Source organism: Mycteria americana, chromosome 4, assembly GCF_035582795.1.
Source record: "Mycteria americana isolate JAX WOST 10 ecotype Jacksonville Zoo and Gardens chromosome 4, USCA_MyAme_1.0, whole genome shotgun sequence".
Lineage (NCBI taxonomy): Eukaryota > Metazoa > Chordata > Aves > Ciconiiformes > Ciconiidae > Mycteria > Mycteria americana.
Window position 1 is genome coordinate 3821842 of NC_134368.1, and position 24718 is coordinate 3846559.

At 54.4% G+C, this 24718-nt stretch overlaps 1 protein-coding gene across 2 annotated transcripts in view; it reads left to right on the plus strand.

Moving 5' to 3' along the window:
* Positions 1–731: 731 nt before the first annotated feature.
* The window catches only part of LZTS3 (leucine zipper tumor suppressor family member 3), a 53105-nt gene continuing 29118 nt past the window's right edge, over positions 732–24718 (plus strand). For both annotated transcript variants that reach the window (XM_075499489.1, XM_075499490.1), the window contains exon 1: positions 732–931. The gene's annotated coding sequence lies outside the window, so the exon portion shown is untranslated. The remainder of the gene's footprint in view (positions 932–24718) is intronic.

Here is a 24718-nt window from a genome sequence, read left to right on the forward strand (position 1 = left end):
AGTTTGGGGAGTTTACCCGCTCTGCTAGCTCAGGTCCTTGGCCTCTCCGTGGGGTGGGAAAAGAAGCTTTCATCTCCCACATTGACTTTATTTCCCCATCCCAACCCTGCGGGAGGACCCCAGGGGTCCAGGCTGGGCTCTGCTCCTGGAAATGGTGGGGGGGGGCGGGGGGGGGGACCCAAGGGCCAAATGGGTTTTACGTGGTCTCAGGGTGGACACAGGCAGACAGACATGGCTCCCACCCCCAGCCACACCGTGGGGCTGCCCGTGCCTCCCAAACGCCAGCCGTGGCCCCGAGACACCCCACACCTCCCTTGACCCACTGCGTGGGGCGATGTTGGGGCTGAGCTGTATTGAGGGGGCTCTTGTTTTCGGGGCACGGAGAGCGATGAGACACGACGAGGCTGCGGGGGACGGAGCCAAGGCACCACCAGACCCCAAATGTCCCCTGTCCCAGAGCCCTGTGGGGGAAGGTGCTGGGGTGGGGGGGGTGGGGGGTCCATGCAGCATCCCACCATCCCCAGCCGGGGACATGGCCTGACCCGGTGGAGCCCTGTCCTGGGGGGGGGGGGGTGGCGAGGGAAGAGTTAAAGAGAAGGCGAGCAGATCCTCCCTCCATCCTTCCCTTCCTCGCTGTTAGGCTGCTGCTTTGACAGGGGGTGGGGTCGGGGGTGGCCGCCGTTTGCCGCAAGAAGGGGGGGGAAACGTGGCTGCGAGTGTGTCCGTGTGTGTGTGTGCGTGTGTGCGCGTGTGTGTGCGTGTGTGTGTGTCGGTGACATATGACAAAATGAGATGAGACCCCTCGGACGGGAGCGGCCACCCGGCTGCGCAGCCAGCGCCGCTTGATTCCCTGCCCGCTCCCTGCCCGCCCGCTGCCCATCGCTGCCCACCGCGCCGGGGACCAGCAGAGCCCCGAGCATCCCCGCCAACAGTAAGGCTCGGGCTGGGGAGGAACTGGGAGGAACTGGGAAGCGGTACTGGGAGGGGAGGACACGCGACGTGGGACGGGATGAGGGGTGACAAGGCGGGGGGGGGGGGCTGGAGGGTGGGAGAGATGTGGGGTGCACAGAGAACAAGGTGGGGGGGGGGGGACCTGATGCTGGAGCTTCGCTTGTCTGAACCACCCACCCAGCTGTAATTTGGGGGGGGAGGGGAAGATTTTGGGGACTTGGGGGGGGGGGGGGGGGAGGATGGGCTGCCAGCGCTGATTTCTGGTGTGATGGAGGGGAGGGAAGCTTGTTTGTGCCTAAAGTCGCAGCTGCCTGGATTTGGCCCCGCGGGGCCGTTTGGATATGACAGCACCCAAAAATAGAGTGCAAGGCGGGGAGGGGCTGGGGTGGGGGGGGGCAGACCTGTTTGCCAGTGCCCAGCAGGATCAGGTTATTCCCCATCCCCTTCCTCAGCTTCTTTTATTTATTTCTTTATTTCTTTTGCAGTGATGTCAGGGAGGGGAGCGGTGGCTGGGGATGGGGGTTGGATTCAAGCAAAGGAGGTTGCTGGCAGCCGAGTGATTAACGTGCAGTTGCTGGGAATTATGTCATCTGCCTCGGTGCTGGGTGGCCCTCGCCCAGCAGCGGCGGGGAGGAAGGGAGGACGCTGGGGGGGACGTCACTACACGGGGCTCCCCGCTTGGGACTTCACCCAAGGAGGCACCGATGCCTCCCCGGCTTTGCGAGGACACGGGCATCGAGTGTTCCCCCCACCCGTTGCAACCCCCAAGCCACGGCTGCACGCTGGCAGGGCTGTGGGTGCAAACCCACCCCCCCCCCGCCCCGCTCTCTGCTCCCCGGGGTGCCCAGGCCCACGGGCTCCATCCCCATGCAGGAGAGGAGCAAGTTGCCGCTCTTCCCGGTGGCTCATCCTGCTCGCTGGCCCAGCAGCTGGGTTTGGAACAGCCGGAGAGGGTGTCATGATGAAGGAAAGATGAAGGCAGGCATCCCCTCTGCCAGCTCCCCGGGAGAGAGCCGGGCTGGAGCTGCTGCACTGCAGCAGAGAGCCCTATCCGGGGATGCGGGTGTGCCCGGAGGGGAGGGCAGGGACCCCCTCTGCCACCCCCATCCACTCCTCAGAGCCAAGGCGAGAGCCTGGGAACCTGTGGCTGCGAGCGGCCCCCCAGGCCGGCTGGTCCCTCTGCTCCGGAGGAGAGCGTTGGGCTGCTGGATGCTCCGCAGCCTCCTGAGCATCCCGCTGAGCATCCCCTGCCTCTTCCCCGCGCGAGTGGAGAGCTGGGGAAGGAGGGCAAGGCCTGCCAGCTGAGCCAGGTGTGGGTCCCCACTGCACATCGACACCTTCTTCCCTCTGCTCCGGACCCCGTGCAGCCCCGTGCAGCCCCGTGCAGCCCCGTGCAGCCCCGTGCACCGCGGCAGAGGGTCGGGCAGGGAGAGGAGCAGGCAGATGCAAGCAGGAGGGCTGCAGGGAGATGTGGAGCAGAGGCAGGAGGGGTGGGCAGATGCTGTCGCAGGTCCGTGCTGGCATTTTTTCTGCCCCACATCGTGGTACGCAAGAGGGGTGATGGCAACATCTTCTTTAATTCAAGCTGGGAGTCAGCGGGTGTAATTCAAGCCAGGGGATGCTACTTGCCCTGCGGGATAACCTTTGGCAACTCCCTTAGCTCTACTGTGTTCTGCTTTCAACACCCTCCAGCCCATCCTTCATCTGCAAACCCTCTTGGGCAGCGGATTATGCCAGCAGCTGAGCCCTCGAGGGAGATGCTGGCCTTAAAAGAAGGGGCAGGATCTCAAAGCACCCCCAGTCTCGAGCAGCCAGGGGCGGGAGGCTCGTCCGTCATCTGCGGTTCGTTCGCCTGTCCTCTCTCCGCGCGGGGAACCGAGCGCCGTGCGGTTTGTTTATGTGTGGCCCTGGTTCGAGCGGCGATCTGCCGTGGCTATATATAGCATGTGATGCTGTCATCCGAGTTCAGCCTGACTGGGGAATTTATTTTCTGCAAAGGCTGGGAGGCGAATGGTCTGAAAACAGGCGTGGAAATGCCAGAGCGGTGGGATTCCCTGTCTGTGGCGTCCGGGATCCCGCATGGGAACCGGGCATGTTGTCCTGAGTGTTGGCCTTGCGATGACAACGGGGCAGAGGAGGAATTTGTGAAGGGGCTGAAATTTCCCCCATTGGCTCCCTGCTGCAGGGGTGGGCATTTAAAAAGCGGTGCAGCGGCGTGCGTGGCCGCATGGGCTCCATACAGGGATGACTCCCTCCTCCTTGAGCTCTTCTTTGCTGGGTCACCGGGCTGATGTCCTAAGGGACAAACCCCCAGCCCCCAGATCCAAAAGGAGGAGGTAGAAAAGCATCTGAAAGTCCAACATCTGTTTGCAGGAGCCTAGATATTTGGGAGACAGGAGCGGCTCGTCCTACCAGAGGTGGGACTGGGAGAGCCCCAGCCTCCACGGGGGCTGCAGCATCAGCCCCGGGCACCCGCGGCAGCATCCATTGCAGGGGCATCACCCTGTCGTGGGGCACAATGAGGGCGTCTCTCGCGCACCCGTCCCTCTCCGGAGGAGGAAAGACGGTCTCCTGCCTTGCAAAAAAAAGGCAGATGGGGAGGGTGGTTTCCAAATGCACAGTGAAAACCATGTTGCATCAGCAGAAGCACTCGCTGGATGATAACTCAGTCTGGAGCAGGAATCTGGATAAACCGGGCTGCAAAAAGTTTCTGCAGGGAGTCATGTCCTGACGGGGAAGCTTAAGAGTTAAGAGGGTGTTGCTGGAGCTGTTGTAGGGCTTAAAATCTGCTTTCTCGTGCAGGGAAACTGAGCACACCAAGGAAAGCCCAGCTGTGCCCAGGGCTGTCAGAGAAATCCGGCAAACAAAGGGTGAAACGAGGAGATTTCTTGTTTCCCTTCGCGGAGGATCTTTCCCCATTAGTCATTCTTGTCACAGGAGCTGGCAAACACGGTTATTATTTGAGGGATCTGAAAGTGAAATGGAGGCATAGGTCCAGGAGCCCAGACGTCCCTGCCCCGTGGGCTGGGGGGAGCGGGCAGGGACCCCCCGAGCCCCTCCGGCTTCTCCTCCATGGGTAAAACCTTTATACCCCATGTTGGGTCACTGCATTCCTCCTTTGGTTGGGCTTTCCCCGGCCTGGGACTCCTTTCCTTGCAGGACATGGTGGCACCAGGAGCCACAGGTAGGCTGTGGTGCTCCATCCTGGAGGTGGTGGTGGTCCGGGCGCTTTGAGACCCTGCAACAAGCCGGGTGGGTCCTGGCAGGGAGCAACGTGCACCCGAAACTCAGCTCTCCCGTCGCCCCAGAGCCCCAGGCACCGCTGTGGGGGGAAAAGGCCAGGGGCACTGGCCCCAAAACATGACACCCCCCATTTTTTGGAAGCCAGGGGCTGGACTTTTGCTTTTTCCCACTGTTCCCATAGGAACATGTCTTGGTGGGGCGGTGGGTAAGAAGGACATCTCTTCTGGGACCCTCACAGTGGTGGTCCCAGAGCAGGAGGGGAGCAGGCAGCAAGAGCGCAGCCAGGAGGAGGTTCACCTTCCTGGGGGGCAAGAAGGCCCACACAGCTCCTTAAACAGCAAGTAAAGCAAACACAAGCGTCAAAGCAGCCATCAGGAAAGAGGGAGATGGCTTATGCCTTATAATCCAAGGTTGGCTGGAGCCAAGAGCTCTCCTGGCAGAGGGAGCTGAAAGTCCCCTTGACCTGGTGGAAGAGCTGCAGAAGCTCCGGCTTCATCTCAGTGGAGCTGCTGCAGGGCTTGAAATCAGGCTCCCAGCTCTCCTAAACTCGGGAAAACCTGAGTTTTCCCCCTTGCAAAATAGGTTTTGCAATTAATATGTGGATCCTACTGGTTTTATCTGGTTCCTGAGCTAGAAGGCCAGGTTTTGTCTGAGCCTTGCTGGAGTTTGACCCAAGACGAGACCTGGTAGCCAGGTCTCTGCCTTCCCCTCCTCCCCGTTGACCACTGCCGTGGCTGGCACCTTCCTTCTTACGTGCATGCATTGAGTTTTGGGGTGGTCAAAAGGGCTGGAAATGTTTGGGGTTTTCCTCTGGATGAAAGCAGAGGGGTTGTGGGATAACGTGACTCCAGCAGCTGGAGCCTCACTGGAGCATGGAGACCACGGGCAGCTCTTGTGCGCAGAAGGATCCAGGATGGCTGCACCTACAGCAGCCTGGGCTAGCTGAGACATCAGAGGAACTCTCCTGGTCTCCAGCAGTTGGTGGCTCGGGGATTTATTCAATGATCTGAGCTTTCCTTTTTGCTCCATTAATTTTTCCGTTGCTCTCGGAGCCCCTGCATGTGCCCTTTAGCATCCTCTGACATTGTCCCCGCTCCCACCGCCCATGCGACAGCCACCTCCAGCCTTTCGGTCCTCAACTGGTCCCAGTGGTTGCTGTCGGAGTCTGAACTGCAGCACTGATTGATGCAAAATAAACTCACACGCCTCATCCTCACACCAGGATGGAGACAAGCGACCCTCCCCTTCTTTTGGGGCCGGATCCTGATCGTGGGCCAGCGAGATGCTCCGGGTTTAGACAGATGTAATGGAGCCTGTTCTCTTTGTAGGAAGCTCAGAAGAAAGATGATCATATTATTAACACATGCTGCTCTTCACACAAACAACCTCACAAATATTTATCAGCTGGAGAAATACACGGGCTCAGAAGTTGCCAAGTAGCATAACAAGAGGCGCTTTTAAATAAATATATGTGCGTCTGCGGATAACGAATTAACCAAATCCCTTGGTATGTGGCCCAAAGACGTGTTTTTCTCTGGAAGCCCAGCACCAGTAATAATAATAATAATGATCCAAGCCAGGAAAAAAAACTGGGATAAGCAATTTCTGACCATGTGTCCAGCACCTCGTGAATCCCGGGGGGAACTGGTTCCCCGTCTGGAAGCTCCACGAGTGGAGCAACGCCTGCCGGATCTGTGTCTGCCAGGGACAACCAGGGAAGGAGGACGGGACAGGGGTGTTTATTTTGCAGGGGAGGTGAGAGCAAGCCCCGTGCACTTGGTTGGGTTCCATCCTGCGTTGATGAGCCTCTCCTGTATACCTATAGGACCTTTCTTCTCTATACCTCAGGTTTTCAAGATACTTTGTTGTAGGCCCCGTATGGCTCAGTGGTTCTCCACGTTTCCCTCCCTCCAGCCCTGAGGCCAAGCAGCAGGGCACACTGGAGCTCTTCCTCCCAAACCAGGCGGCTATGTCCGATAAATCCAGCAGGAATATTGCCCGCCCCAGCCTGTCTGGGCATAGTCTGCACTCTCCAGATGGCCGGGGTTCTCCTGTTTCCCTGGCGCTAAATCCTGCTAAATCCTTGCGGTGAGGCCAGTTTGCAAGTTTTGGGGGGTTATTAGGGGAGTAAGCGTACTTCTGTACAGCGCCGAGCACGGCACGGCCCTGATGGGCTCTGCAAGTGCTGCCAGGGAGACAAGGTGGGTTTGCAGATGAACGGAGATCTTGTCCTGTTCCTCTTTCCATGGGGAAGCCTTGGCTTGTGGAGTTGGGATCTGGTGGAGATGTTCCCATAGAAGTCCACCACCCCCTCCCCACCATCACCAGAGAGTATGACCTGAGGATTTTGCAAGAGGGTTGTCATTCTGGGACCACTTCGGGGTTCTCGCCTGAACCAAAGCACGAAGAGAGGCTCCCTGGGCGTGAAACTGGTGGGCAAAGTCAACTGGGCGAGCATCCCCAGCTGCGTGGTTTTGGGGAGGATGGTCACTGCCCACCCTTGGCGTGCCCAGGGTAGGAGGGCCCAGAGGCGGCCGAGCGGCCGAAGCGATGGCAGTGGATGTTGCCCAGAGGGGTTGTAGATGCCCCATCCCTGGAAACATTCAAGGATGGGAGCTCCATTAATCCATTGATCCGAGCTCACGCCCATCGCGGTGCCCTGCAGACTCGCGCCGGAGATGATGCGCAAGGGGAGGTCAGAGCTTTTATTAGCCCAGCTGCTGGAGCTGGAAAAATCAGACCAGCTTTCGGGCACAGGAGCTCATCTCCTTGTCCCTGCTTTCTAATTATATCACTTGATCTAGTACAAGCTCATTCCACTCCCTGTGGACCGTGCCTTCATTACATCCTCAGCTCTGCCCTTCACAAGCACTTGGAGTTACAGCCAACACATCCCACCTGAGATGTTGGGGATGGGAGGACCGGGCATCCCACCTCAGACATTTCCCTGCAGCAGGGCCTTCTGCCTCCAGCGATGCAAGGAATTGAAAGGGAGACGGGACAGGGGACAGGGACATGCTGGTGTTGGTTTCAGCCAGAACATGCATCTTGCCCTGCTGTTGTCCACCCAGGGTGATTGCTCCCAGCAGTGGAGTGGAAAGCCAGGGAGAGCTGTCCCTGTAATGGCTTCTCAGGGCAGCTCACAGAGGCCAGGACAGAAAGGAGAGGATGAAAACATCCCAAAAACCATCAGGGATGCTGGGCTGAGATGGGCAGAGCTGCAGCCCCACGTCCCCTGCTGCACAGGATGGCTCCCCAGCTCCCAGGGCTCTCCTCCCCCAGGCACCACGGTCCCGCTCTCCCTGCCCAGGGCAGGGGGGCCTCTGGGAAAGACCAGGACCTGTTCCGGGCTCGTATTTCTCCCTCCTCAAATAAATACATTTCTCAAAAGGCCTCTAGGAGAGACCACAGCTCCACCCAGTTTCAGCTCAGCAAGGACATAAATACCCGTCTCCAGGAGCAAGCTGAATACAGCCCATAAAGCATGGCTTTCGTGCCAGTCTCAGGGAGACCCTGATGTTCTCCACGGCTTCCAGCTCCTCCTGTAATGCAAATAATAAATCACTGCTGCTGAGCTGGTCCCCAGCCAGCCATTGCGCAGCAGGAGTTTGCTCTCCTCCTTCCTCTGATCCGCGGGCTGCTGCACTCTTCCTCCCGGCTGCTGCACTCTTCTTCCCTCCCGGTGGTTTTCCAAGCCGGGATGCAGTTGCAGTTGCATTTGCAGACCCCAGGGGTTGATCTCTTTGGGGATCAGGATGTCCCCAACAGCTAGGAGTGGTTTTAGCAGTCTTGAGTCCCGAGTGGAGAGTTTGTTCTCCGTTTTGTGCTCTGCTACTGGCATTTCGTGTGGCCCCTGGCATGTTCCTTAACCCTGCAGATCTCCGTTTCCCTCTGTATTGCAGCCCCCCAAGCCCAGAGCAGCAAATGGTAAGGGATTGTACTGAGTGGGAACTAAACTGGGGACTATGGTGAGATATTTTAAAACCTGATCTTGTGGCTAAAGCAGCGAATGCGCGACCTGCACATGTTTGGGGCAATCCCCCGCCGGCCAGCCTGTTTTCCAGCAGAGCTCAAACAAACTCACCTCACCTGTGATCTGCGGCTCACACTGCCGGGACTGGCCAAACCAACCCACAGCCTGTTGACATTCCTCAGTGCCAGCCAAGGGCTTTGTCTTCCCCTCCGTGCTCTCAGGGGCCCAAATTAGCTTTTAATAATAATATTAAAAAAAAAAAAATCCCTGGGCAAACAATCCAGCCCAGGCACCCGCCGGGACTGCAAACACTCCCTGAGGGGCACCAGGTGTGGTGCGTTCCTGATAGCAGGAAAAGAGAGGAGGGATTATTTCCCTCTGGGTGAGTAGTACCGGCCAGCCCGGCCGGCAGCAGGGGACCCACCGCGGCTCCAAGCAGGGCTGGGTTGTGCCCAGCATCGTGGGAGGTGGGTACGTGGCTGCGGGAAGAGGTGCCTCAGCCAAGGCACGAGCAAAGCCTCAAGCTCCAGAGGAGATTACTGGTGGTGTTTCTTGGTTAAATAAGTTTCCCCTGTTGGGGGTGTGGGGTTTCAGGTGATAAAAGGGATGTGTTTGTTTTAAAAACAAGTCCTACAAGTCACCCGAGCTATCCCTGAGCAGTCTCCCCGTGCCACGAATTGCCCGCATAGCCTGCGCAGCTATCTCGGCATCGGGTTATGTGGATGCATCCACCACCCGGAGGTTACTCCTCGAAGCTGGAAAACTTAATTGTTCCTTCTTTAATGAACTTTCCCATCAATCCGTTGATGTCTTTTCCCCTCCTCCTTAGCCCTCAAAGAAGCAGAAGTGTGTTAAAGGCTTTACCTGCGCTGGTTCCCACCATGTGAATGAGCAGAGAAGTCGAGGATGGGTAGGACAGCCCAGGGGTTATAGCCCCAGCTCCAGCTTTGGCCAGGACAGGACCTGGGTGAAATCCTTTTGCTTCACCCATGACGTGGGGTTGAAAAGCAATTTTTCACCCCTCCAGGGCTTTAGAGATAGGCAGAGATTTGGGCTGCCAGATAACGCTTCGCTGGGCCAACTGCCATGATAAAACCAGAGCCTCTGCCAGCTCCAGAGCCAGGCAGCAAAACTCCCCACCCAAAAGTCCAGCACAAGGGGACAGCAGGCATCCCCTTCCTCCGAGGGAGGACGTGCGGGAGGTAACGCCAGCACCCCGGCACCCCCCAGCAGGGGCCATGTCTCCGTTTCATGCCCCGCCGCGGGAAGGAGAATCCCTTCATTTCCTTCAGACACTTATCCTCTACGGATCTCGATCCCGGGGGCGAGCGACACAAACACCCTTTAAATCCATCACAGCAGGCTTAGGGGAGGATTAGCCAATGCCTCTACAGGCTTTACGCCGGCCTCTGGCTCCAGGTTGGAGCTGGCCCTGGAGCCCCGCATCCCACCCTGGTAGCCCCATGTACCTGGTAGCCCCATCCCACCCTGGTAGCCCCATCCCGCTTCAGGTTTGCATTTCCCAAAGAAGGTGCTTGCAGGCAGAAACGGAACAAGCCTGGCTCGAACTCCTGTCGGGACATTGGTACATCCCAAGCAAGCCCAGGCTGGCAATTCGCTTCCAAAAGTGGCAATCATTTCTAATTGCAGAGCTGGTTCTGGTGCGGGTCGAGGATGTGGCTGAGCGTTACCTCCTGCACCATGCCTGTGGCTGGGGAGGAGAGAGATCTTCCCAGGCTGTTTGACCCTGGCACTGCCAGGGAGGGGAGAAACCCCCCTGCTCCCCTCCTTTGGGGGGGTTCCCTACATTCCCGGATATTTCCCTGACTTCTCCCCACTCATCCCCGACCTGGCTGGCTGGTGGGCATCATCCCTCTCTGCCACCCCCTTCCTATTTGCAAGCAATTACCTGGATCGCTTTAGTTTTCAACACCTTTCCTCCTTAATTTGTCTCAGCGATGGGTTTTTTCCCCCCTTAGCTTCACTGCTACCCACTGCATCCCCTCTAACTCTTCCCATTTCCCATCCCAGAGGGCTTTTTGGCTCCAACAGCTCTGGAAGACCCTCCTGGTATGGCTTTACTCCAGCACAGGCAAGCTTGCATAATAGCCGTTGACACCGTAACTTCATTTGAATCGACCCTGTTTGCTAATTAGCTGATTGCAGTAATTGGCATGAATTACCTGGGGGGATTCTGCCTCCTGGGGGTCGGCAGTGGCCAGCCTGGCCCACCTAAGAGGTGGGAATTGCAGCAGTGAGATGGCTTCTGCTCCAGGGTCCACCTCTTACAGGTGTCCCTGTGACTTGTAGAGATGCAGAGGAGTTACAAGAGGGGAACCATAGCCTACTACAGTGATTTTTAATTCCCAGAGTGCCTGAGAGGCACCAAAACTTCAAACATATTCAGACTAGCTACTATCGAGCCTAAAATGGATTAAAGTACCTGTTTACGGCATGAAGTGACGAGTGGATGCAACTCTTCGCTCTTCCTCAAAATGCAACTGGAGATCACTCAAATATTGTGTTAAAGATAAAGGAAACGAAGTAGCGTTTCTCAGAGGACATCACTCCCTTGCAAAAATTCACTGCCAAAAATTCACGGAGGACAAAACACCATTAGGCTGGGTGAGGAGGGACCAGGCAGTGTCATGGAGAGTGAGTGCCCTCTGATGGCACCAAACCATTTGAGGGGTCCAAAGGCAACCTCGGGCGTGAGGTATCTCTGAAAAGCTTTGTGGCAGGGGAGATATGAGGAATGATCGGTGAGTTTTTCCTCTTCCTCGTCCTTTTTTCTCGAAGCACCAGCTGCACAGGGAGGATGGAGACTGGGAGGACCTCCATGGAGCTTGGCTAGACACATCCCTGTCCCAGCCCCTTGGCATCCAGTCAAGATCCATCACTTCACCACTCTCCATCATACACTTTAACGATAACTCATACTCATTTTTTAACCAGAATAACCATGTCACTCCAAACCAAAGCACCTCACATGAGCATATTTCCATCTGTGAAGCTGCTTGGGCCACCTAATACAGCCTGCCCCAAACGAAGTTGCACGAATCTGCAAAGTCCTATTTTGCATGAGCCATCTATTTATATTGACAGCTTCCCACGCTCCATCCCTCCAGCCCTGCATCGCTTTCTGCCGGGCTAAGCCGCATCACTCCAGCTCTTCTTCTTTCCCCTTTTCCTGAATATTGCCCTGCAATTATTATCTTTCCAGCAATTATTATCTTTCCAGCAATTATTATCTTTCCAGTCTTCTGGGATCAGAGAGAAAGCCCAGGTCTTCTCAGAGAGGATGAGCAGCGGGCCACACCACTCCTCACCCTGCTTCTAGGGGACTCTCGGGAGCAGATTAACCTGAGCCCGCTGTTTAAAAATGTTTACCCCTAGGCCGTGCCATTTAGTGTCTTCCTAGGTTACTAATGGACTAGAAAGCACTTCATTGCCCCTGTGCAATACAAGAACATCAGCCTGCTTTTGCCAAAGCCAGAAGAGAAATTATCCAGTGTTTCTGCCTTTTCTCTGTTGTTATCAGCAATTTTCTGATCTCCAGCTTGGGGACAGGGAACACTGCTGCAGCTCAGTTATTTCACTGCTCTTCATTTTGTAAAATCAAATCAAAAGTCGCTTCCTCCCCGTTGCCCGAGAACCTCCAGGAGAGATCTGATACGGCCAGTGCTTGGCAAAGGGATTCATTCATTGCAAACTGAACTGCAGAGTAAATGCCGTAGCTTGCTTGAGCCAGAATACCAACAAGCTCTTGTCCTGGTAGCCAGTGTTGGTTCTTCTGTATTTTGGGTGGAGAAAAGACAGCCCAAATGGAACTGGGGTCTCCAAGACCCTTTGACTCTCTGCCAGCACTGCCAAAAGGCCAGATTGTTAGCCAGACCTTTTATTCTTTATCTTAAGAGGGTCAAATTATTAGCTGGGCATCCACTGGCTGCATAAACATCATAAACAGGCCTCAACCACATGTAATGCCGTCAGCCACTGCCAGCGACCCCGGCTGCAGAGCGCCGTCACCTCCCCATCTGTGTGGGTCACTTGGCCTCCTCTGAAATCACATAGGGGGTCCATAGGGGGTCCCAGGGCCAAGCGTCACGGTCGCAGCAGATGCTGTAGCCAGGTTTGCAGGTCGGCATCACCCGCAAACCCGCAGCCCTTCATTGGAACGGGCTGCCCAGGGAAGTGGTGGAGTCCCCATCCCTGGAGGTATTTAAAGGACGTTTGGATGAGGTGCTTAGGGACATGGTGTAGTGGTGGGCTTGGCAGTGTTAGGTTTACGGTTGGACTCGATGATCTTAAAGGTCTTTTCCAACCTGTACGATTCTGTGATTCTGTGATTCTGTGATTCTGTGATTCCCGTTACCCTCTGTAACGTGATGCTTTCTGAGCCCTTGGCAGAGGTAGAAAGCAGGCAGCGGTGGATACTAAGGGAGATCCTGGGTTTTGCACTATTTAGCTGTTGGTTGAGTCTCCAAACACGCAAGAAGCAGTTGGACCCATCCGTGAGGTCTCGGCAGCACAAGGAGCACGCTGGGACTTTGTGATGACTTGTATTTGCTGCAGCAGAGGGGTGAAGACCCCTGGCAGCTCACAACCAGACTGCATCAGACCCAGCGGGTACGGGCTGGCCAAGAGGTGGATAAGCCATTTTTACCACTGCGGAGGAGTTTTGCTGTCACTGAACAGCTCTGCGAAGGATGAGTGGCATGCGTGGGGGTGGCTGGCTCGTTTGATCCAAGGGAGGAGTTGGGTGAGGACACGGGACTCGTCAGAGAGAAACAGATCGAGGCAGAGAGCAACAGCAGTAGGAGAAGGCGATGCCTTTCCTCTCCAAAGGTTTGCAAGGTTGGACACAATGAATTTCCCTCCTCCCTCTCTTACCCAAAAAAGCCACATCCCAAGAGGCATTCAATGCCGCGTTTGAATCCATTCAAAACACGTCAGGGTCGAACCTTTTTAATAAAAGAAATAAAATAAACCCAAAGACAAAAAGCTATTCTGGAGGCGGGGAGGGGAAGGAAGCAGCTCCCAAAATATCAATGACAACCCTTCCTTTAACCCCAGCTGCAGCTGTGGGTTGGGTGTCTCTACACCAGCGGGACCTAGCAGGACAGGAGATGCGAGCACATCCTTCTGCACCTTTCTTGTGGTGGGAGACAGCTCCAGTGATCAATCTGCAGAGCTTTGGGCAGATTGGGTTAGGACCATGAGGATCTGGGTGCTGGAGAGGGGACATCTCTTGGTGGGAAGGGTTGAGCAGGACAGGATGGGCTCCTGCAGGGAGAAGGGAGACGGCTGACACCAAAGCTCACCAAGCTATTTGCATCTGGCTTAAAGACCATTAAACACAACATGGACCCGCTCCTCTACCCCATCTCCTGCAGCCACCACTTCTCTGGCCAACAGGACCCCGTGGCTGTGTGGGCTCCTGGGGTCTCCTGTTGGCTTTTGGAGGCTGCGTTGCCCCTGGCTGTGATCCCAGCTGGATGGCCAGAGGCCGCTGGACAGACTCCTGGTCCCCACATCTCCAAAATAACTGGGGTTGTGTCTTTCCTGCATTTCTGCTCTTTAGCTGGAACCATTAAATGAGGCTTTTTGAGAAGGGACCTTCAAGCCATTCCCATGTGGGGTTAAAGTGCTGGCACTTGGGATGAGATGGGGGAGGATTTCGAGCTGGAGGAGGGGGTGGATTTCAAACCAGAGACAACTGAAATCCAGTTTGATGGGAATGGATACACACAAGGTCCTATTTTCTGCTGGGTGTCTTCTTGCAGTGGAGGAGGGCACCTGCAGGTATAGGGCTGAACCCCAAAAAGATAACGGGACCCAAGCAAATCCCTAGAGAAGGAGAAGAGAGCGAGGGTGCTCAGCCCACCCTCCTTTCAAGCCCACCTCCGCTGGGATGCTGACACATCTCACCCGGTCCCTCTTAGCACCGTCTCCCACCTCTCCCTGCATGCTTGTGAGGACAGGGCTGTTCCTCAGAGGATGACCAAGGGTCACTCTGGAGACAAACGCATGGTCTGTTTGGAGCAGTGCAGAGAAAGGCGATTTCCCCACAGCCCATGACATGTCTCAGGAATTTGCGGTCTGTGACGGGTGAGTCAATGCGAGCGGGAAAAGCCTGGTATTTTTAAGACCACTGACATTTGGGGGTGTATAAGCCCTCTCCCTCCTCCCACAGCCAGCAGCTCAGCAGTGCCTTGCTTGTGGTAGCCACCTCAGACGGGGAGTGAAGTCAAAGGCATAGCTCAACAGCCATCACCAATGCAATGCTGACACTACAAATAATGGTTCTTCAGAGATAGTGCCAGACTAGAAGCAGGCAAAGACGACCCTTCCCAAGGCAAACAGGTGCCAGCCTCACAGGTGGTGCCTCCTAGGATGAGGAGATGAAGGATGCAGGGTCAGGGTGACTGGGAAGAAAGGATGAAAGATGCAGGGTCAGGGTGACTGGGAAGAAAGGATGAAAGAGGCAGGATCAAGGTGAGCAGGAAGAGGCTGTTAGGAGCCGTGGAGATGAGGCAAGAAGCCGTGCGCAGATGTTTTGTCCGAGCTCTTCTTCAAGTGCTCAGAGGTCTGTCTGTCAGAGGTCTGCACCAGAGTATTTCCCTACTAGGAATCCACCTGCATTGAGTTAAAAAGCCCCTCACCAAGTCATGGAGAGCTTCTCCAGAGCTTTCACTCCTCTTGGGACTAGGGGCCACTTGGCATCACGGCATAGTGTAGCCATGTTCATGTGGCTGTGTCCTCCTCTGAAGCTCAGGGTACCTGTGCCACCTGCGCTGCCCTGTCTGGTGTCACTCCTGGGTTGGTGTGCTGGTGAGCCACCAGGTCCTGCCTTTCTTGGCATCCCCTCTCTGGTAGTCAGCACAGCCTGCTGACTCCTCCAGCTGATCCACCTGCTGGCATGGCATCACGGGACTTGTCCAGCTTCCAGCGGGGCTCCAGGACAGCGTTGCCTCTAAGCCAAGCCACTCCTTGTGCTTTCCCCAGGGCAGCCATGGTTTGGGTGGCCCATGATCCACCACACTGTGTTGCACCTGTCCTTACCAGGGGAATCGGGTCCTTAGCTCCTCCTCAGAGACCAAACTGCCTTTTCCCAGGGATGCTCCTCCTTCCCACAGCATGCCCGAAATGGTAGCCACCATCTCCCCTTCCCCACCATTCCTCCTTCCTGCTGCAGACAAGTTTCTTGTCCTATCTTGCTCCCACATCTGCCCAGCCTGCCGCTCTCCTCTCCAGAGCTATGTCCCCTCCTTGCTGTCCTGCTCGTACCCAGCCCTGGCTGCCCTGGACTGAAACAAGAAAGAGAAGGTTTCCTCAACAGTGAAATGTGGTTTTTGTGGAGACTGCATGCAGGATGGTCCTACTGAAAAATTCACTCTGTATTTTCAGTGTGTAAGCGATTAAGCCAGGCAAGTGATATAAATTTAGCCACCTTCGTACCAGATAATCTATCCTCAGTTTAGAAAATTTCCTGGTTGATTTTTCTTTAGCAAAACACTATGGTGTTTTGTGGGTTTTTTGTGTGTTTTTTTTTTTTTAGTATCATGCACACAAGACATCTGGATTATGATCATTTGAGTTCTCCCAGATCTTTCTCCAACCTGCTGCCTTCCTGGGACATGGCACTTAGTGTTTTAGGGATGAACAGCAGGGAAAATCAATGCAAACAATGGGCAAGGATAGATAGAAAAGGGTCAGCTGGACAGCCTGCTTTATATCCCCTCCATACACTCCCAAATTTGACTACTGTGCATTTTGCACTGGCTCATGATGGATTTCTGGTCCATGAACTTGTCAAGTTTCCCTTTGAACCCAGGTACCCACAGAGCATCAACTGCATCCCATGGCAGGGAGCTCCCCAGGCCAGCTACCGCTGCATGAGAAAGGGGTTTCTTCCTTTTCTTCCTGATTTCTTCCTTTACCTGTCTCCTCATGGTTTTGGAGTGTTCCTCCTTTCCACGCTGAAAAGAAGACAGAGATCGACATCTGTGTGTCATTTGGCTGGGGCTGCGGTCCTGCTCCCAACTGCGAGCTGTCTGAAGCACTGCCCCAAAGCCACCGACGCTCTTGTAAAGCCTCCCGGGGATGTCTGAGCAATTTGTCAGCACGGATTCATTTAAAAACCTACAGAGGGAAAACGCTGAAAATACTTCTGGTATTTGTACAGGCAGATCCCGCGGCAGTCCCTGTCAGCAGCGCAGGTGAGACAAACGGCGTGGGATTGCTTGCAGCCCAGACAAATTAATAAGGATGCTGTGCCGGGATGAATTCTGCCCCAAATATATGAAGTGCAAGCTCGTAACATGTGCCAAGCTCCTCTGGAGCTTGTTTCACAAGTGCTTCCCATTTTACATGCACAGCTGAGGCATCCTGCTGCCCTGAGCTTGAGGTAGGGCTGAGAAAAAAATAGAGGAGTGGTGAGACCAGGTGGTGGTTCAACCCCAGGCAGCCGCCTTCTCCCTTCGCACGTCTTCGCCCCGTACCAGCACAAAGCACCGGGAGCCTTTGCCTGGCTTTAGGCCATAGTTAGGCTGAGGGGAGACCTCATCGCTCTCTACAACTGCCTGAAAGGAGGGTGTAGAGAGGTGGGGGTCGGTCTCTTCTCCCAGGTAACAAGTGATAGGACAAGAGGAAATGGCCTCAAGTTGCGCCAGGGGAGGTTTAGACTGGATATTAGGAAATTTTACTTCACTGAAAGGGTTGTCAAGCATTGGAACAGGCTGCCCAGGGAAGTGGTGGAGTCCCCATCCCTGGAGGTATTTAAAGGATGTTTGGATGAGGTGCTTAGGGACATGGTGTAGTGGTGGGCTTGGCAGTGTTAGGTTTACGGTTGGACTCGATGATCTTAAAGGTCTTTTCCAACCTCTATGATTCTGTGATTCTGTGATTCTGCGATAGTTGCTGGGCTGATTAGGGTTGGATGGACAGCACAAAGCATGGCGGTGGGAGCTGGGGTAGAGGTGTGAGGCTTGGTCACCAAGGTCTTCTCCCTGTTCAGTGGGAGATCCTTGGCCTGATCTAGGGTGTATTGGCTATTTGCTTACTGCAAGGTGGCCATGCTGAGCTGAGCAATGTATGCAAACGTGCTGGGACTAGGGAAAAGGGATGCTCTGGAGGGGTGGTGTGTGGTCCATGCTCAGCGAGGAAAGGGGGGGAGAGGATGAGTTCTCAGCTACGTGGACACGGGCCAGGAACTGAAGGTCACCTCCTTCAGTTCTCCACGTCTCCCTCCCAACCCCACAACCACAAGTCAAGCAACCTCTTGCTCAAGTCATTTGTTACCTGTAAAGCTTGGACCAGGACAGAAAAAAACCCTAAACGCACCAAATACAGCCTGTGAAGAAATGCAAGGCAGGGTTACGGTCAGGATCTCTCTAAGTGAGGATGAAGAGGCCAGAGGGAGGGATGGCTTCTGCGCACAGAGATGGATGTCCCCACGTGTGGCACGAGAGGTGTCTTGGTGTGACTTTGTGGAGCGGAGAGCAGCCAGGAGTGCAGAGTCCAACCGCATCCTTTGCCAGCTCCAGAGCCAGCACTGCTACGGGGTGATTTTCATCCCCACCTAACAGAAACCATCTGCTTAAAACCAGTATCTAGGAGCTCCTCCCTGGCCTTGCTTTACTCTTTCAAGACTTCTGGTCACAACACCCCATAAAAGATACAACAGGATTGCAAAGGATACAGAGAAATGGAATGGGTAGGGAGTGGGGTTTTATGGAGAACAACTACCTAGGCTAGAAATCTCCAGCCTGGGAAAGAAATGACTGAGAAGAAGGTCTATATATAATTCTCATAATGGAAGAATAAGGGGTCTCAAGTCACCATCTAGAGGTCATTTGCTCTTTGCATTCACCTTCAGGTAGCCTTGTCATTGGCGTGACCTTGAGAGAGGCTGGGGTCTGCTTTAGGATGCACTCGCCCCAACAGCCCCGCTGCAAAACAGGCTGAAGCTCCTCTTGCTTGCGAGCTCTGCCTGGCTCCCCAACATACTCCCCGTGCTCCTGAAGCATGTCAGTGCCCAGAGCACGCTTGGCTTCACACATGGTGGAAACACCAGCTAGACAGAGGTTAAAGGTCTCTCCTAAAATGTGTCTGAAGCTTGGGGACCAAGAGAGGGGGTGAGCTGTGCACGGGACGTGAACAATTACACACCTTGCTGCTCCGAGAGATGTGGATAGGACGGGGAGAGCAGATAAGCTTGACCTGAGCATCTGCGTCTCATGGATTTGCATCTCCTCCAGAGATGCTCATTGGGTTTGGGCTAGAGATGAGGGAGGGGAGCCATGCTGTAAATGGAAATCCAGTGTTCAAGCTCCTTCCAAAGGACACGTATGGGTGCAAAGGCATCACTGAGTTTGGAGAAGGTGTCTGGCTGCCTAGTGTGGAGGCAGGAGCAGCAGCAGAGGCATTTGGGACTTGATCCTGGCTATGAGGAGCTTTGCAGTGCCTGGCTGAGACCTTCCTACTTCAGCACAAGCCCAAAGTGAACGTGGTGACCATCTCCTCCTGGCTCTCATGGCTGGTTCCCACTGATCTGGCACTAACTGGTTATCAGCAACCGAAAGGAGCCTGAGGTCCAAGAGGTGGTTAAGAAAGAAAATCAGCTTTGCGTGTGGGACAGAAGACTGTTTCACCAGGAGAGGTGCAGGAACGTGCATGGGGGAGGACAGGGTGGGTTGGGAGTCAGCTGTGATGGGAATGGGATGGGAATGGGTTAGGAGGAACATGGCAGGGTCTGGCATGGCTTCTGCAAGAGGAGCAGGCTGGAACTCTTCAGCCTGGAAAAATGGTGGCTAATGGGAGATATGGAAACAGTGGAGGCTGGAGCAGAAATATTAGATATGCTTGCCCTGCTCTTTCTGCTTTGCCTTAGGCTTTTGGCCACCACTGGGAGACAGGATCTGGCCTTGGTAGGTGTTAACCTGAGCTGGTGGATCTGCTCTCCTCTCCTGGTTGATGGTGAGCAAGGGACTGAATGGGTATGGTCATCTTAGACCAGAGCAGCTGGGTCCAAGTCCTTGGCCATACCTCCTCGTCCTCTCTAGAGGCTGAACTGAGAATTGCTGCATCCCTTTGAAAACATCCAGGAGCTTGTTTTCTCCTCTGCAAATCATTTACAAAATTGCTTTTCCTTTCTCCCCGCTCCTACACCATCCTTCTCCACCTTTCTCTCCTTTCCACTCAGAAAGACATGCCCATTGCTTTGCAATTGGGATATCATTCCCCACCTGCTCCCCGTGACACCAATACTGAGGGGAAAATAATTTCTGAAGAAGAGGGTTGTTTTAATGGTCCTCCAGGAGTGCTGGGGTGGAAGCAGTACCCTGGGAGCCCAAAGCCACTTTCATCTTGGTAGCAGAAGCAGTGTGGGCAGTCCCGAGGTGGAGCGTCTCAAGGACTGTTTGCTTAGCAGGTTATCTACATGCTTAATTTGCCCCTGCCCTCATAAAACCATTTGAAGCCTTTTCTCGCAGTTGTAAGCAAAGGCTACTTTGGCAGCAAGCAAAGTGGAAACCAGACGTAAGCAGGGTTAGGGCAGCAGGGTAACGTGAGCAGGTTTTTCTCCCTGAAGGTGCAGGCACAAAACACAATACAACGCCACGTTATGGGGTTGCACCCCAAACACCATCAGTCCATAAGCGGCTTTGCAAAGCTTAGGTGAATGCGACAGCAATAAAAGGCACGAAAGCCTGTAATGGGAGGGAGGAAAATTTTCCAGTAAGGACAGGGCCATTGCCTATCAGATTTTGACGGGTGATGGTCATCTTCTGGCTGATAGGGGCAGTGGAGAAAGGTTTTGCATCAGTCGTGGGGTGCTGTAGGAAAAGCACAAGAGGACACCAAGGCATTGCAAGAAGGTTTGGGCTGGAGACAGGTCAGCAGAGATAGGGACATCATGGATTTTTTTGATGCTGTCTGACTTGGGTCTGTATGGGTTTTCCTTCCCTGGAAAGACCATTTCTGATCACTGACACCAGAGGTCCTGCAGTCCCTGAGAGTGATTGTAAACAGGAGCAAAATGGTCTTCCTTCTGGGCAGGTCTCCCCTCGTGTCCGCTGGGTTGTTTATTTAGTCATCACAGGGCAGCTCGCAGGGTTTCATTAGATCTGGCCCTAATTACAGCTCTGTTGAGCTTTGTAGTCTCCCTTTTGCTCCGTCCTCCAGTTCTCTGTACCTTCTAGGTGAAAAAATGCAAACGGGAAGGATTTGACACCCCTCTATGAGTCCAGGATAGAGAGGACGTTTTTTCCATCTAAGGACAGTCAATCCAAGCTGCACACACGCACTCTCACACCCACAACACAACCAGAAACATTTTCTCATCACGTCCTTGGGATGTCGGTGCTTCCTCCCACGCTCCTGGCCGAGCACAGCCCTGCTTTCCAGCAGTGCACCAGCTTGATGGGTCCAAGGCACTGCTTGTCTGAGCTAGGAAGCCTTTCAGATGAGATGTCCCCGGGCAAAACACACCTGGTAAAGGTGGTGTTAGCGGTGCATGGGATGGGGTGAGGGGGAGGTAAGGAAATGGTGTCCATGCTTGCCTGAGCGATGCTGGTCCGTCAGAGCCCTGAAAGATGATGTCAGGGTAGAGATACACGCCATGGTGCTGGAGGAGCTTCTCTGGGGGACATCTGGGTATATCTCCTCACCGTCGCATTGCAGCAGACCCTCCAGCACTTTCCAGTGCTCTCGGGCCATCTATGAGCAAACAGAAAGAGAGAAGGAAACCAAATCTGCGCCTCATTCATCCTCCTCCATCCCTGCCCCAAAGCTTGCTGCCAGACCCCGTGAAAGGGCAGCTGCCCTCGGAGCGCGGAGCTCCCCAGGCAAGACAGAGCGCATGAAAAGGCCACCATCAAACCAAGTCACTTGCAACCTCTGCATCCATTTCAGAGCATTATTTTCCTTTTGCAGAGGATCTGGTGGGAAGGGAGAAGTGTTCAAAGTCCAAAGCTGGGCGAGCAAAGGGGTTTGTTTAATACGACGGAGCAGAGAGCCCAGAAATCTGTGAGAGCAACACCTCCCTGCGAATCAGGTCATTTATTTAGCAAGGGGAAAATGGCTTCCCAAGGTTCGCAGCACCAGCGTAGAAATTAAAGAGCATCTGAAGGAGGAGGGAAAGCCAAGCCCTGACTTTGCCGTTCCTGCCCTCCCACCAGATCCCCGCCAGCCCGGCAGGCACTGAGGGAGACCGCGAAAATATTTCACTCTTCACACACCGCTTCAAAACCTCAGAGACACCCTTTCCACGGGGACTCGGGTCAGCTGCCACACTAAACTCCAAATATTTTCCTAGCTGGCAAATAAAAAAAAATCCTTATATCTGTGTCTAGCTCTATAGCCAATGTATACGAAATGATAAAGTCCCTGGCACATATCTTGCGAGAGCTAATTATAGGATTTGGAAGCTAACATGATAATATTTTCTTTAGATGTGTGGTGCAGATGTAATTACTTCTCCGGAGATGCCAGCCACAGATGACGCAAGATGCCCTTATGTAATCAGCTGTTATTATGCAGTTATGGAAATTTTCCCTCTCTGGCCCATCCCCTACTTTCTCCTCAACTTCTTGTTTCATTTTTCACCCTAAACTCTCTACGGCTTATTCAGAAGGTGATGGGGTGAGGTCAGTAGGCCAACTGGACAGGAAGCAGAAGGGCAGTCTTGTAGAAAGCCCATTCCTGGGTTTCCCCGTCCACCTCGTCAATGAAGGAGCAAAAGGAGTTATTGGCTTTGCATCTGCTGCGTTGGCTTCAGCGGGTCTGGGAAAAGGTCCCCGTCCACCTTTCCACCTGATGGACTGGAAGGGGGTCACATCAGAGCCAGGTCTCCCCCCAGTCCTGGCATCTACTGTGGCCTGGACATCAGTGGATGATGGGAAGCCATCTGCTCCGTCCAGCATGCCGCGGAGGGGCACCTGCATGGAGACCTCGCTGCCCCCTCCCCGGGCCGGCACCGGCCCCCAGAGCCCCGAGGAGAGGCTGGGGGATGCCGAGGCTGCAATCAAACCGCAGAAGAAAGCTGGTTTGTCATTGCAGGGATGAAGGCTTGGTGGGACACAAATGCTTCAGTTGCTCCAAAGGTTGCTCCAGGGTGCACAAAGACGTCCCAGGGAACCCACAAAGTCACTCTGCCAGGGTGAAATCACAGCATGATTGCAGATCTCCAGCCAAAAATGCTTCCAAACCAGAGTGATTTTTGCCTGTGGATCCTTTCTGAGGTTTTGGGTTTTATTGCTTCAAATTCTCTCTGACCCACTGCCTTTCTCCTGTGGCTGGATGGGCAACAGAGGTCAGAGATGTGGGTATCTCCAGGACCTAGGCTTCCTCCACCACCAGTGCTGGTCAGAGGGGACACAATCTCCTGACACGACCAGTAAACCCCACCTTGACTGCAAATATTCAGGAGAAAAGGTCGATAAACATCCTGGAGGCATCACCCTGTATCTGCAGCACGTATTATGGCTGTGCACCCTTCTGCTCCTACCCTCTTCCATCCCGCTTGCCTGGGTCCTTTCTTGCTGTGTTTTAGGACTAATACATGATAGGGAGAGGTGACTCCTAGCTCTGGGCCATCCTGTCACCAGTTGAGGTTGCAAAACTCGGTCATGAAGACCTTTCCTCCTCATTTTCTCTGCACAGCATCTGAGCCAGTGCATGGCTTGAGGAGGACGAGCCTGGAGATGAAGCAGGCCTGAATCCTTCGGTGGCCGGGAAGCAGACCCCAGGCAGAGTTTAGAGAGCTGAGAAAGGGGGAATTGGCCATGTACAGTCTAAAGAAAAGGAAGCGAGAGAGCTGGGAGCAGAGACAAAACCACTGGTTCACCCACTGGGGAAACTTGTTTCCAGACATGGTCCAGTGCCAGCAAATGCAGAGGAATTTGTCTTCAGGGCAGGGAATACCCACATTTCTCGGAGGACAAGGAAGCCATGGGGAAGGCAATAGCTGGGGGATGTGTTTGTTGTATTCATGGCATTTATGAACCGCAAACTGTAAGCTCCCAACGGAGCCCAGGGCCATTAGCTGGTCATGGATTTAAATGGCATTTCAGCCCACACCCACCTTCAGTCAGCCAAATCCCTCCCTGTGGTCCGTGGACTGTGTTGGCTGGATCCCCGTGGACTGGAAAGGGAGTGTAGACCTTGGGTCCTATATAGAGAGGCTCGGTAGGCACCACAGAGGTGCTCCAGGCTTCCTGCTTGGTCCTCCACCACCCCTCCAGAAGCTCCTTCTTCCCAGGGCTAGAGGACCCTCTTGCTTCTGCTTTTGCTGAAGCCATTCAGCCACCTCGTCTTGCCCAGAGAGGTTGGCCAGGATGGAGGTGGAGCAGGTGGATGGGGACAGTGCGGGTGGACTGGGCATCATGCATACACACAACCGAGGATCTAGGCCCAGTGTTCCTCCCTTGTAATGCTGAAAAAAACCTTCCACCCTGAGCCAAGGGGGCTGTGCCAGATCCCATAATCCCAATGTGGACAGAAATGGCACTTTCAAACAGGATACGTGCTGACCTGGTGATTTCAGTGGAAATTTAGCCCTCCTGGTGGCAATTTATCATGCTCCAATTTATTTTTCCCAGACCTAGCCTGCTGCTTTGGGACTGTGACTGGGACATTTGCTTCCTTCATTCTGGATAACCACCCAAGGATGTTCAAGCAAGCTTCTCCGGTCTAGAAATTAGTTGGGAAACCTGGTAACACCTGGCTTTCTCAAGGAGTATTGGCCACTGCCTGTTGGAGACTCCGTCAGCATTGCCACCATTGCTGCCTCTCCTGGGGTTGTTCAGCCAAGGCGTGAAGTAAGAGCAGGGAAAAAGGACAACGTTGCTCACTCACATACTATTTTTTTTCAGCTCATAAGTTTTAGATGAGGGTCTTGGCCAGCATTAATGTGTTTCGAGCTCCTGTGAGAGAAACAGGCTCCCTCCCTGCCCTGCAGAGGCTGTGTGGTTTGAAGGGTTGGTGAACAAAACCCCGCCTCACTCGCTCCTCTCGTTAGCTGCAGGACGGAAGGTGGTCATTTAACGTGCGTTTCTTCAGTTATGATGAGCAGGCAGAGGACAGGAGTGCCATATGGTTAGATCTAGCTTTTACGGAGCATCACATGTTCCCCCCATGCAGCTCAGACCTGACCTACATAGCATGGCCAAGCCACCGCGCCGGAGCATCCCAGCACACGCGCCGGGCTTTCAGCACCCACAGCTGGAGATGCAGGAGCCTACCCTGATTTACGGGAAGACCGGGGCGATGCACCAGGCTGGGGCTTGCCAGCGCTGCAGAGGCTTTGTCTGCCCTGTGTCGATACAGGAGGAGACAGCTTATACCAGCAGGGATGTTTTTGCCAGAATAGGAAACCATCTCTCTGGATGACATAAACCAGAGACTTTTGGCTTGTTCCTGTTGCCTCAAGCTGAGCGGGCAGATGTTGCGTGGATTGGAGATAGAAAGTGTCCCCCGTCATAGCAGATGGCATCAACCCAGCTTTGCAGTGCCAACCCAGCCTCGGGAACCCCCGCCAGTCCCCTGCGG